Source organism: Bos javanicus, chromosome 13, assembly GCF_032452875.1.
Source record: "Bos javanicus breed banteng chromosome 13, ARS-OSU_banteng_1.0, whole genome shotgun sequence".
NCBI lineage: Eukaryota > Metazoa > Chordata > Mammalia > Artiodactyla > Bovidae > Bos > Bos javanicus.
Window position 1 is genome coordinate 65,402,145 of NC_083880.1, and position 12,122 is coordinate 65,414,266.

General features: G+C 59.2%; 1 protein-coding gene across 4 annotated transcripts in view; it reads left to right on the forward strand.

Moving 5' to 3' along the window:
- The first annotated feature begins 785 nt into the window (after window positions 1-785).
- DLGAP4 (DLG associated protein 4) overlaps window positions 786-12,122 on the forward strand; it is a 201,905-nt gene continuing 190,568 nt past the window's right edge. For all 4 annotated transcript variants that reach the window (XM_061437479.1, XM_061437478.1, XM_061437480.1 and 1 more), the window contains exon 1: window positions 786-862. The gene's annotated coding sequence lies outside the window, so the exon portion shown is untranslated. The remainder of the gene's footprint in view (window positions 863-12,122) is intronic.

Consider the following 12,122-nt stretch of genomic DNA (forward strand, 5'->3'; position numbering starts at 1 on the left):
ACTGGTATTGTCCCCATTTCACAGGTGGAGAAACTGGAGCTCAGACAAGGCAGTCACTCCTTTCTGATCGCAGAGCAGAGCCTCAGGAGAGGTAGGACGGATACTCTCTTCAGGGATGGTTTTTAACCCCCATGCTGCCATAGGCAAGAAGACACCAGGGGGAGGTTTCTGCAGGAAACGGGTCACCAGAAGGGGGCAATGTTCTCAGCAGCAGGAGCCTTAAGTTCGAATCCCAAGGGCCTCCAGACTAGCACGGTACGAACCGGGCCAATCTCGTCCCGTGTGGGCCTCCGTTTCTCGTCTCCACGGGGCCGGCGCTCGGCAACCTAGGATCTCGCTGACCCACTCTGGAGCCTGGATTTCAGGTTCCCGCGCTACCGCAGCCCTCGCTGTGTGACCTTGTGCCAGTAGCCTGCACTCTCTGGGCGGCCAACCGGGGATCTCTAAGCTCCCTTCCGGCTCGCGACCGAGCGTCGCCGGCCGCGGAGACCCTCCCCCTCCCCGTGGCGTTGCGGGGTGTGGGTGGGGACGGGCGTTGGAAACGGCGCCCGGGACCCCCAGCCCCGCGCCGGCGGCCGGATCCGCGCCTGGTTTTGGGCGCAGCCGCGCGGCCCCCTCCCCCGCGCGCATCTCCCCGCCCCCCGCCCCCTCCCCGCCGCTCTCGGGGAGCCGGGGCCGCGCGGCTCCTCCTCCCGCAGCCGCATCTGGGGCGCCGCGCCGGCCGGAGGAGAGGCATGGGGTGCCCGCGGGCCGGGCCCGGGGCCGGGGCCTAGGCGGGCGGACCTGCGAGCGGACCCGAGCGGCGGCGGCGGCGCAGCGCAGCGGCCGAGCGGGCCAGAGGCGGCCGGGGCGCCGGGCGCAGGTGAGGGCGCGGGGGTGGTGCGCGGTAGTGCGGAGGACCCCCTTTCCGGGGCAACGCGCCCCGTCCCTCGGCAAGACCCCCAAATCCGAGTCTCCTCTCGGACAGACCTCCGCGAACCGAGGGGCGGCGCTGGCGCAGAAAAGCCCCCTCCCCCTGCCAGTTCCGTCTTCTGAGCCCCGGATCCGAGGGGGCGGTTCTGCGGCTGGGAAGCCCCCCTTCTCTGGGTGGGATCCCCAATCTAGGTCTCCCCCCGCCCGACCCTCGAGCCGCGGGGGCGGGGGAGGCGGGGGCGCTGGGGCCCGGAACCCCCATCCAGGGCCGGGCCCCCATTCTAGCTGTGTTTCCCGCGGACTCCCCGTTGTCAACGGGTTACCAAAGCTGAGAAGTCCCTCCTCCGGCCCGACCCTCTATCCGCAGGGCGGCCAGGGGGTCAGGTAGACCCCTTCCCTGCCCACCAACCTTGGAGCCGAGGAGAACGAGGGCTCTGCCCAGTCGGCCGGCCCGGGCATTCCTCCATTCAGCCCGGCTCTCCGATCCCGCCTCGGTAGCCCCGGGGGCCTGCCTGACCGGGCACCCCTCCTTCCCCAGCTCTTTTCCGGGACCTGGCATCTGGGGAGGGGGCAAGGGCAACACACACACACCTCCCACCCCAGCGCTGCATAGCGCCCCCTCCCTGTTTGCGAACCCGGGAAGGGCCCGAGCTGACCCGGGCACCCGGACTGGGATGGGGGGGGGGACACTCACATGGCTACGGGAGGCCCCCACGTGCGGTGCCCCGCGGTGAAAGGGCTTCGCGTTCCGAGAGGGTGGCAGGTGGACCAGGTGGCCAGTGAGGCCAGCTGAGTCCAGATGTGCCAGGGCTGCTGGGAAGGGGACCTGCGTTCCTGGACATGTGATGGCCCCTGGCCTCTTTGGACCGAGCCCTCTTGTCTCCGATCCCCCTCCATCCTTCAGTTCCTCTGTCCCTTCATCCCTCTCCCTTCTCCCTTCTTCCTCCGCGCTGCCTGTGTTGCAGAGGTGCTGCCAGAGACTGACTGTTGATGTGGTGGGGAAAAATGAAACAGGGGAAGGGGTTATGGGTTGGGGAAGGCCAGTTGTGGGGGTTGAGGGGGGAGGGGGGAGGTGGAGGAGGTGCCCCCAGGATGGCAAGCCCCAAGCTTGGAGGGCCGGGCTAATGGGGGGAAGGTTCCTGCACCCCCACCTGCCTGGAAGTGGAAATGACAGAGGGGGAGGGGGCTGCGGTCCCCACCTTCAAAGGAGGCCAGCCAGCCTGCCTTTAGTGGGTTGCACCTCCCCTGCCAGCCCAGTTCCCTGAGGTCCTGGCTCTCTCCACCGCTGTGCCTCCGCGGGTGAAAGGGGGGCTGTATTTTTTGCCAGGCGGGAGGTGGTGAAGAGAGATTGTACAGGACTGTCTCAGAGAGTAGCTGTTGGAGGAGTCCAGTTTCTGTCCAACCCAGGGGACTGTGGGCTGCCGGGTGGCCTGCAGGGCCTGAGCCAGATTCCTGAGGGCAGCAGGACTGGGTGGGGCCGCAGAGCTGGTGGCCCGCTGGTCGCTGGAGTGCAGGGAGCCACTGCCAGGCCCCGGAGCCCGCTGCTGGCGGCCAGTCAGCGGCAGATGCTGGTTGTATTCCGAGCAGCTCCTGGAGACAGTGGCTGCGCACGTGGGGCAGGCGTGTGTGTTCGTGCCTGCACTGTGGCAGGGGTGCCCCAGGGCTCCTGGGTCCTCCTGGAGCTGGGAGACGGCAGCTGGACTTTGGCGAGAGTGCTTGTGTGTAGTGTCCAAGGCCCCCGCCCCTCTTTCATCCACTGGAGGCCAGGCTGGGCTCGTGAGAGGTGTTGGAGACTTGGGATGGCCTGATGTGGTCCCCACCCTCCAGGAGCCCCTGATTTGTCAGGGGAAGGTGGTCTGTGCTGAGCCCTGGAAACGGAGGATGAAGTCCAGACTGGAGAGGAAGCATGGGGTGGAGAGGGCCGAGGGATGGCTGTTCTGTGGGACCCAGGGCAGCACCCAGCTTGTGCCAGCCTTGTGATGGAGCTGCAGGTTTGAGGGCTGTGCCCTGAGTGCGAGGCTGCTTGGCAGCTTGGTTGGTATTTTTGAAGAGAAGGCTGTGCAGCTCTTGGAAACTAACGATAGACTGTGTACTTTGGAGCTTTCGGAAGACTCAGTGACGTACTGAACGTACCCCAGGCACCCGTAGGCATCTCGTTAGGTTCTGGCTTCATAAATGCCAGTGTTTCTCCATGATGGGGAGGCTCTGAGGAATTATCCTGGGCACTCTGTGTGACACAGGGCAGGTGGTCTCTACCCCAGCCCCCGTCCATGATTGATTGATCGATTCATTCATTCATTCATTCAAAACATTAAAAAATAGCATTATCTGATTACAGTGCATTTAAACACTTCCACTTGGGCTTCCCAGATAGCTCAGTGGTAAAGAATCTGCCTGCCAGTGCAGGAGACACAGAAGACACAGGTTCAATCCTTGGGTCAGAAAGATCCCCTGGAGAAGGGGACTGGCAACCCACTCCAGTATTCTTGCCTGGAGAATTCCATGGACAGAGGAGCCAGGCAGGCTATAGCCCATGGGGTTGAAACGAGTGGGATTCTATTGAGCACATGTGCACACAAACATGTTCACTCAAACATTCTGGAATGTGACTTCATAAAATCTTGAATGCAGATATTTTTAAAGTATACAGTAGGTACTCAGTAATTGCCCACATCTCCCAGGATGAAGCCCAGACTCCTTCCCCAACTTGCTACTCCTCTAGCCACGTCTTGCACCACCTCCCCGCCTCCCTCTTTGGCTCCAGTCCCCTTGGCCTGCTTTCAGTTCCTGGAATAGGCTAGGTTTCCTCCAGCCTCAGGGCCTTAGCACATGCTTGTTGCTCTGAACCTCTGGACCCCCTTCCCCATTTGCCTACTTAACTACTACTCATCTTCCTTGGTCCCCAGGCCAGGTTGTATCTCTGTCACCACCTTTACATCCCATGGGCCCCTGCCTTCACTGTGCAAGTCACCGTTCCTTATCATTAGATGTCACTCCGTGTAGATGGTGTGGAGAGGGCCAGGCTTATGCCTGCCTCTTCATGCCATTCTCCTGGGGCTGAGAACAGATCTAGGCCATTCTCAGTCAAGGGCAGGGTGGTAGAGAGTGTTGGGACCCTTGGCCACTCCCAGTCACCACCCGGACCATCCCTGTGGGTTCCTGGCCTCCAAGTGGGTCTGCAAGCTTAGATTAGTCATTTGGCTGGGCTCTGTGGGAGTGACAGGCCTGAAGACTCTAAAATCCCAAGACAGGGATTTCCCTGGTGGTCCAGTGGTTAAGAATCCCCTTCCACTGCAGGGGGCATGGGTTCTATCCCCGGTTGGGGAAGATCCTGGATGCCACTCAGCATGGCCAAAAAAATAGAATGGTTAGTTCTTTAAAAACTAAAATCCCAATACATCTAGGGGCCCCTGGAAGCTCTACAAGAGGGTGAGGGGCCACACTTGGGCAAGACCCTACGTCTTCAGGGGTACGTCTGTGTGCCTGTCTTGCCAGGCATTTATTCCTGAATCAGTTCATCTCTTCCTGAATCAGCTTCATCTGCTCATATCGTCACTCATTTACTGGTTCATCCCATCTTCCTTTCACTAGGCCACCAGCTCCTTCACCTCTCCAGTTTCTAATCCTCCATTCTGTCTTTGGGCCCTCAGGGCTTCCCGAGACCTGCTGAGTGCCCAGCCTTGTGCCAGGCGTGGGGACTCGGAGTCCCGCCCACAGGGCCCTGCTCTGTAAACTCTGGTCATCCCACCAGGCGCCCTTCCATGATGGAGGCTGGGGCGGCCCCAGCTCTGGGAAGGGGCCCCTAGCGTGGACCTGTGAGAGTGCTTCCTGGAGGATGTCCACTGGATCTGTGGTGGATTTTGGAGGATTAAAGGGATTTGGGTCGATGCAGGATGGCAGGGAAGGGCACTATTGGCTGAGAGAATTGCATGGTTAGAGGCATCAAGGCAGCCAGCGCTGGGCGGGCTTGGGGGGTGGGGGCGGGGTAGTTGGGTGCAGCCTCCTGAAAAAGGTAGCCTCCTGAGCGGGCTGGCCATGGAGGTGGCCCTGGAGGCGGGCACTGTGCTGTCAGGGTGGGTGTCCAGCCGGTGCCAGCAGCCCCAGTGCTGCCTTGCTGTGTGCTCTTGGACCAGGCATGTCCCCTCTCTGCGCTGTCTTGGTAAAGTGAAAGGTGAGGCCTGGTGAACGCAGAGGGCCCTTGCGTCTCTGCCCACAGTCTGAGTCTGTGATCCCGACAGCCTGGAGAGGGAGTCCTCCTGGGCCCTGCCTCTTCTCTGGGTGTGAGGAGGGGTTGGTGGCTTTGAGGGGCCGCGTGTGAGACTCTGCGCTTCCTTTTGAAGGATGACCCTGATGGTTACTGGAGTGTGGGGCCTGGCTTAGCTTGCGGGGGATGGGGGAGCCTTGCCATTCTAACTCTCACTGCAGCCTCTTTGAGAAAGACCTGCACTAGGAGGGGCTTCCTGTGTGGCACAAAGACAAACCCACTCCCCACTTCATCAGACTCTTGTGAGGGGAGCCCTTTAAGACTCCAGTGACTGGACTTCCTTTAGTTGTGGCCTTTGGTGGGGATGGGGTGCCTGTTCCGCTCTCACGCCCCCTCTAGAGTCTCTTGGTGGTTGCCCCAGGCCAGGACTGAGGCCTCTAGGGTGTGTGCAGTGCTCCACAGTTTGCAGAACACTTTTAATCCCCGCCTCCATCTTCCAATCACCCCCAGGGAGGAATATGAATAAAAAGAGATACTGTCTCCTTTTGACAGATGAGGAAACTGAGGCTCAGAGCAGTTGGTTGGCTGCTGAAGGTCACTCAGAGGGTGGAGATAAACATACAACATGGAAGTCTCCTGCCACTGTGCTCCCAGGCCCCCCCTTGCTCACCGATTGCACCTCATTTCCCAAACCGAGGAGTGGGGCCCAGATTCCTCTGTGCCGGTTTCGCAACGCCGCCTCCTCCCCGCCGAGCTGTCTGACGTGGCCTTTTCAAAAACCCAAAATGAATGGAAGCAAATTTTGTTTGGAGAATTTTGCTACACCCTTCACCAGGGCTGGCTGCAAAACCAGGCTTGGGGATCCCTGCTGATGTTGATGATGATGATAATAATAACAAGGGATCATGGATGAACACCCATTCATTCTGCAGAGCCCCTGTGACGGCATCCCAGGAGCCAAGCACAGGGCTGGGCCCTCTGCTGACTGAGCAGCGGCTCTGAGCACCATAAATCCTGCTTCTCCTCTCATCCCATCCCACCCTCTGATTACTCTCCCCATTTTACAGAGGAAGAAACTGAGGCACTGAGAGCTGTAGTAGGTGCTCCAAGGTCCCGCAGGTGGTGAAATGGTGGCACCAGGGTTTGAATCCACTAATCTCGGTTAGCGTTCAGATTCTAGTCTTAGCCCCGTGTACTGGAGATTCTAAAGTTACCATTTGATCAACATAAGTGATGGGTGGGGGGCACGGAAGGTGGGGGTTAGGCAGAGGAATGGCATGTGGCAGACCCAGATCGTGGTGTGAGGGCACCTGGACACACACTGGAGGCGGAGCTCAGCCTGGCCTGAGAGCGACGTCAGAGTGCCCATGGATGTCACTGGTCACTCAGCAGCGCCTCGCCTCCCAGGCCCTGCCCGCGGCCCTGGAGGAAGCCTGCTGTTAGTGAGAGCTGGCTTCTCCCGGCTCCTGTGGTCGCCACTAGCATACACTTATGGCTTCTGGGAGGGGGAATGGGGATATGCGACAGGGGCTCTCACACACACCCCCACAGCCCCCAGGGCCCCGTCACAGGGGTGCAGACGCTCCCGAGAAGGTAGCAAAGCAAACCCAGTGTTTGTATTCCTCTGTTTAGCGTAAGGCCTGTGCAGGTAATCCATCTCCCAGAGTTTGCTTCAAAAATGGCTCAAGCGACATTTGGTACACGAGAGGGTCATCGATAGAAAACACACGGTGTGAGCAGGTTCTGTCTTTGACAGTGTAGAAACGAGGCCAGCATCCCGGCTTATACACGGAACACAAGACCCCTTATTGAGCACCTGCTGTGTACCTAGCACTGTGCTGTGATCCGTGACATGGGCTCAGGATCCCACCCCAAAGAGGTATTTGTGATCATGCAGGTGGGGTCTCTGCAGTCCCAGGTGCTGGATCTAGGGGGTGAGAACTGGGCCTCTGGTTCCGATGTGTTTCTTTCTTCAGTGACAGCTGAGCCTGTGGTGACAGAGGTGACTCCAGGAGGCTTTTTCTTTGCAGCTGCTAGGGGACAGGGACTGGGGATGAGAACGGTGAGCTGCCTTGCTGCTGTGTGTTGCTGACTGAGTTGCAGCACCTCTCTGAGCCTCACGGTCTCCATCCGTTTGTGGGGTGCTGGGGGTTAAGTCTCTGAGGTTCTCCCAACTCAGCCCTCTGTGACTCGAGGGGTAAACCCAGCTGGGAGGTGTCAGGGAGCCCTCACTGTGCTCACTCCTGCCCCCCCACACCTGCCTTCCCCCTGCCCCCAGCCCCTGCCAGAGGGAGGGAACCTTCCTTTCCACCCACTGTGGGCTGACTGCGCGCAGTGACGCAGCAGCCACAGAGGGCTCTGGAGCGCAGCTTGGAAACGGGGATCCGGGTTTGCTAAAGACACGGGGAAAAAGGGTTCTTCCCACCACCCCCAGCTGCCTGCCTGCCTGCCTGCCTCCCTCCCCCGGCTGCCGCCAAGCCCTGGCACCTGCTTGGCTCTGCCAGATCCACTTCAGGGTGGGAGGTTCAGGGCTGGAGTCTCAGCCAAACAGAGCCCAAGTTCACCTCTCTGCAGGCTGGGGTCTTGCTGTGTGACCCTGGCTTGGTTGCCTGCCTTTTCTGGGCCAGGCTTTGGGGTTCCGAGTGAGGCTAAGCAGGCAGCTTTGCTGGGATGGTTCTGAGGGGGGTTGTCTTGGCCGGACACCGTCTGCTGTTGGGGGTGACAGGGCCCTCTGCCGCCTGTGTTCATGTGAGCACCCCGCCGTGGAGCGGGCGAGGTGCTGTGCTCATCCGCATTTGACCTCTGAGGAAACTGCGGCCGTAGAGCTGGTGGGCATTAGAGTGGGGATTTGAAGCCAGGTCTGTGTGACTCGGGCATCCAGGCAGGAGGCCGGCCTGGGTCTCAGCTTCTCCATCTGTGCAGTAGGAGCGGGATGGGGTCAGAGGGGTGGGGGCTGCCCTGGTCCACACTGGGCAGGTCCACGTGGTAGACCTTTCTGAGGCTGCTCACCAATCTCTGGTCCTCGGTCCTCGAAGCCGAGGTGTGATAACAGGGAAGAGGTGTCAGCAGCTCACGCCACTCCTCCAGTTAGGGGGGCGACCTGCCACCTTTGGGGTGTGAGAAATTCCTGGAGGACGGGAAGAGTGCAGAGCCTTCCAGGGACAGTGTGGGCTGGCTGGCTCTGGGGAGCCTGATGGTCTCTGCGAGCCATGAGGCCGGGTCCACCTCTGCCGGTCCATGGGTCTGCCTCTCATCTCTCGGGTTCATCAGGGGACTTGGGGAGAGTGTGGGCGTGGACAGAGAGGAAGGGCTGCGCTCAGTGCCCTTCCCATCCCGGTGTGGGATACGTGTATGGGGTGTGTGTGTTTGGTGCATGTGGGGAGTTGTGATGTTTGCCTCTGTTAAGGTCAGGCCTTTTGTATATTGTTAGATCCTCCTAGCACTGCGAGGTAGATATTGTCACTCCTCGGGACCTCGCTTCCCTTCCTCCCTTTCTCCTTCTAAGTGTGCATTCAACAGACATATGGTAAATGCCTGCTCTGTGCCCACAGTGGAAGTGTCAGCCGCTCAGTTGTTTCCGACTCTGCGACCCCAAGGACTGTAGCCCGCCAGGCTCCTCTGTCCATTGGGATTCTGCAGGCAAGAATACTGGAGTGGGTTGCCATTCCCTTCTCCAGGGGATCTTCCCGACCCAGGGATCAAACCTGGGTCTCCCGCATTGCGGGCAGGTTCTTTACCATCTAAGCCACAGGGAAGCTCATATGCTCAGAGTGGGTGCTGGGGGGTACATCAGTGAGCCGAGCCCCTGGCCATCCTGTGGGGGCCACGATCCTCATGGGAGGGCAGCAGTCATGACCTAACTTCCAAGATGAATGTAAGCTCACATCAGACATGGCTGCTCCAGAGAAGCACAAGGAGAACTGACCCAGATGGGGTAGGGGGTTGGGGCTCGGGGAGGGCTACCCCAGGGAGGTGATGCTGGAGCTGAGACCTGCGAGTGAGGAGTTAACTGGTGAAAAGCCCCTGAGGTGCGGGCAGCTTGGGAAGCGTATGGGTCTCAAGCCCGGAGGAACTTGGAGGAGCTCGGTGTGAAGTAGAATCCGGCATGGCTGAAATGTGGGGAAACTGAGGCTCGGAGAGGTGAGGCAGCCTGTCCAGGGGGGCTGGCCACTTGGCCAGGTGGGGGTTGAGTTGCTGAGGGGTTCCTGGGGGAAGCTCAGGTTGTTTGAGCGACGTGCCAGAGGTCGTGCCGCACGTCAGGGTGGAGCTGGGCCGCTCTTCCCAGCCCTCTCAGCCTCCCGCTGCAAGGGTTCTTCCCGCCGAGAGAGACTGAGGAGTCACAGAAGGTTCCAGAGAAGGGCAGACCCACAGTGCTCCCCTGGCCGGCCACGCCCCAGGCCTTCCCGGCACCGAGTGTTGGCCACCTGCCTGCCTGCTGAGGCTGAGGCCAAAGCTGACTGACTCCGCTGACCCGGCATGTCACCACCCTCTGCTGACACTGGACGGGTCAGGGGCAAAGGCGGCCGGCCGCCTGTTGAGGGGCGACAGTGGGCAGGGGCGCCCCACAGCCAGCGGCCCCGGGGCTTCTAGGAACCATTTGCCAGGCTGGGTTTAATCAATGACAAGTCTGTTCCTAGAGGCTGGAGGAAGGGAGGCAGCCTTAGGCTTGGAGCCCTTGGGGTGGGACTACGGGTTTGGCCACGAAGCAGAAGTTGGGCTCCTCCTCTGCCCCATGTCCCCTTCTCAAGCATCTTTTGACTCCAGCACTTCATGGCCAATGGCCATGATGACTGTCCCGGCCCTTCCCGGGTCTCCTGCCCGTATACCCTCCACACACAGAGGCAGAGAGATTTCTCTAGAACCACAGCCAGCCCCTGACACCCTGTCATGGCCCAGAGCCCTGAGCAGTCCACACCTCTGCTACCTGCCTCCACGCATTCCGCTTGCCCCCGCTGTGCCCTTGCCTACGTCTCAGCTGAATGACTTGGGACTCTGAGCACGCCGTGTCCCCTGGCCCCCACCCTCCACGCTTACTGTTCCCTCTGCCCAGAAACCCCTTCCCGAGTCTTTGCTCAGGAGCTCCGGGCTTTCACCACTTGGCTCAGGCCTTGTCCTTCCAGGGACCAGGCCTCTTGTCCCACATGGGTCCCTCCTCCCCCACCAGACGGCGGCCCCTCCAGGTGGCCAGGCTGGCACCTCTTGGTTCCCCCAGTCACGCCCAGCCTGAGGCCTGGCACACAGTGGGTGCACAGCTCATTGATGTCAGCTGAGCACTGTTGAACCCATGACAGGGTGTAAGGCCCAGTGACGAGGGAATGGCCTGTGCCCCTCAGACTCCTTCCCCCAGGGATGTCTGGGTCATTCCCCGGGCCAGGTGGCGGATGCCTCAGACCAGAGTTCAGCCCTGACCCCCACTGTGGGCCCTCGCTCCTTCTTTCCCAACTAGGAGAGGAGGTGATGGCTGCACGAGCCCCTCTGGGGCACCATGGGGTGCCCAGGGACTGAACCAGTGGGAAGCTGGCTGATTGGTCGCCGTGTTTTAGCGTGGACCCACCAGGGCTGTTCTTTAACCAACCCAAGGAGAAGCCCAACTGTTTGAAAGGGATACAGTTCTTGCTCTTTAAGCCCCTGAAATTTGGGGCTGCCAGTCCATACAGAGTAATACCAACACCTACTATGTGCCAGACCTTATTCTTAGCACTGGACATAATGGTATTCTCCCCCAAAGGGCTTTTGGAAGAATTCAATGAAAACTGATACGTGAAAGCCTTTAGCTTTGAGCTGGCACACGGTATGCTCTCTGGATTAGAGGAGTTCTTTCAGGTCTGTTCTTGTGTCTGTAAACTGTTGTAAGAAGCAATCATACAGGGAAGGCTGGGGTTGAGGGGTGCGGGGAGACATGAGAAGAAGGTCCCCCTGCGTGCCCAGCCTGGGAGCATATAAATCACACCCTCTGAAACCAGCCCCCAGTTGCTCTCTGCCCTCTCCTCTACCCTGTCGCAAGGCTGACCCTCTGTGTTATTAATAGTTATCTGGTGGTGTGTAACAAATTAACTCAAAACTTAGTAGCTTAAAAAGATAATAAACATTTATGATCTCTCTCTTTCATACACACACACACACACACACACACAGACACACGCAATCTCCCGGAGCCACTCAGGAAATCTAGGGAACTTTTTATGGAATCTCGAGAGTCCCTTGGACTGCAAGGAGATCAAAGCAGTTGATCCTAAAGGAAGTCAACTGTGAATATTCATTGGAAGGACTGATGTTGAAGCTGAAGCTCTAATACTTTGGGTACCTGATGCGAAGAGCTGACTTTTTGGAAAAGACCATGATGATGGGAAAGATTGAGGGCAGGAGAAGAAGGGGGCAACAGAGGATGAGATGGTTGGATGGCATCAGTGACTCAATGGACATGAGTTCGAGCAAACTCCAGGAGGTAGTGAAGGACAGGGAAGCCCTGCATGCTGCAGTCCACGGGGTCATGAGGAGTCGGACATGATTGAGTGACTGAACAAAAACTTATCATCAGTGATAAGTTAAACCAGAGTGCTAGCTGTTTGCTGTGAAACCTGGGCCAGAACTTGACCTCACTGTCTCTCCAATACCCGGTGACTCTGGATGGAGGGTGGGAAAACGAAGCACAGAGAGGGAAAATGACACCACGAAGGTCACACAGCCAGCAGGTGGTAGACCTGGGATTTGAACCCTGGCTAGCCCAGGCTGTGCACTGTGCTGCCCAGAGTGAGAGTGCACGAGGGGCGGGAGGGAGGTTCGGCTGTTTGGGGCCTGGCATGTGCTCAGTCGCTCAGTCATCGCTCTGTCGTGTCCAACTCTTTGCGACCCCATAGATTGTAGCCCACCAGGCTCCTCTGTCCATGGAATTCTCCAGGCAAAAATACTGGAGTGGGTGGCCTTTCCCTCCTCCAGGGGATCGTGTGCGGCCTTAATGCCTGCTTAAAACTGAAGCGTATATACCAGCGAGTATTTATGTCCAACT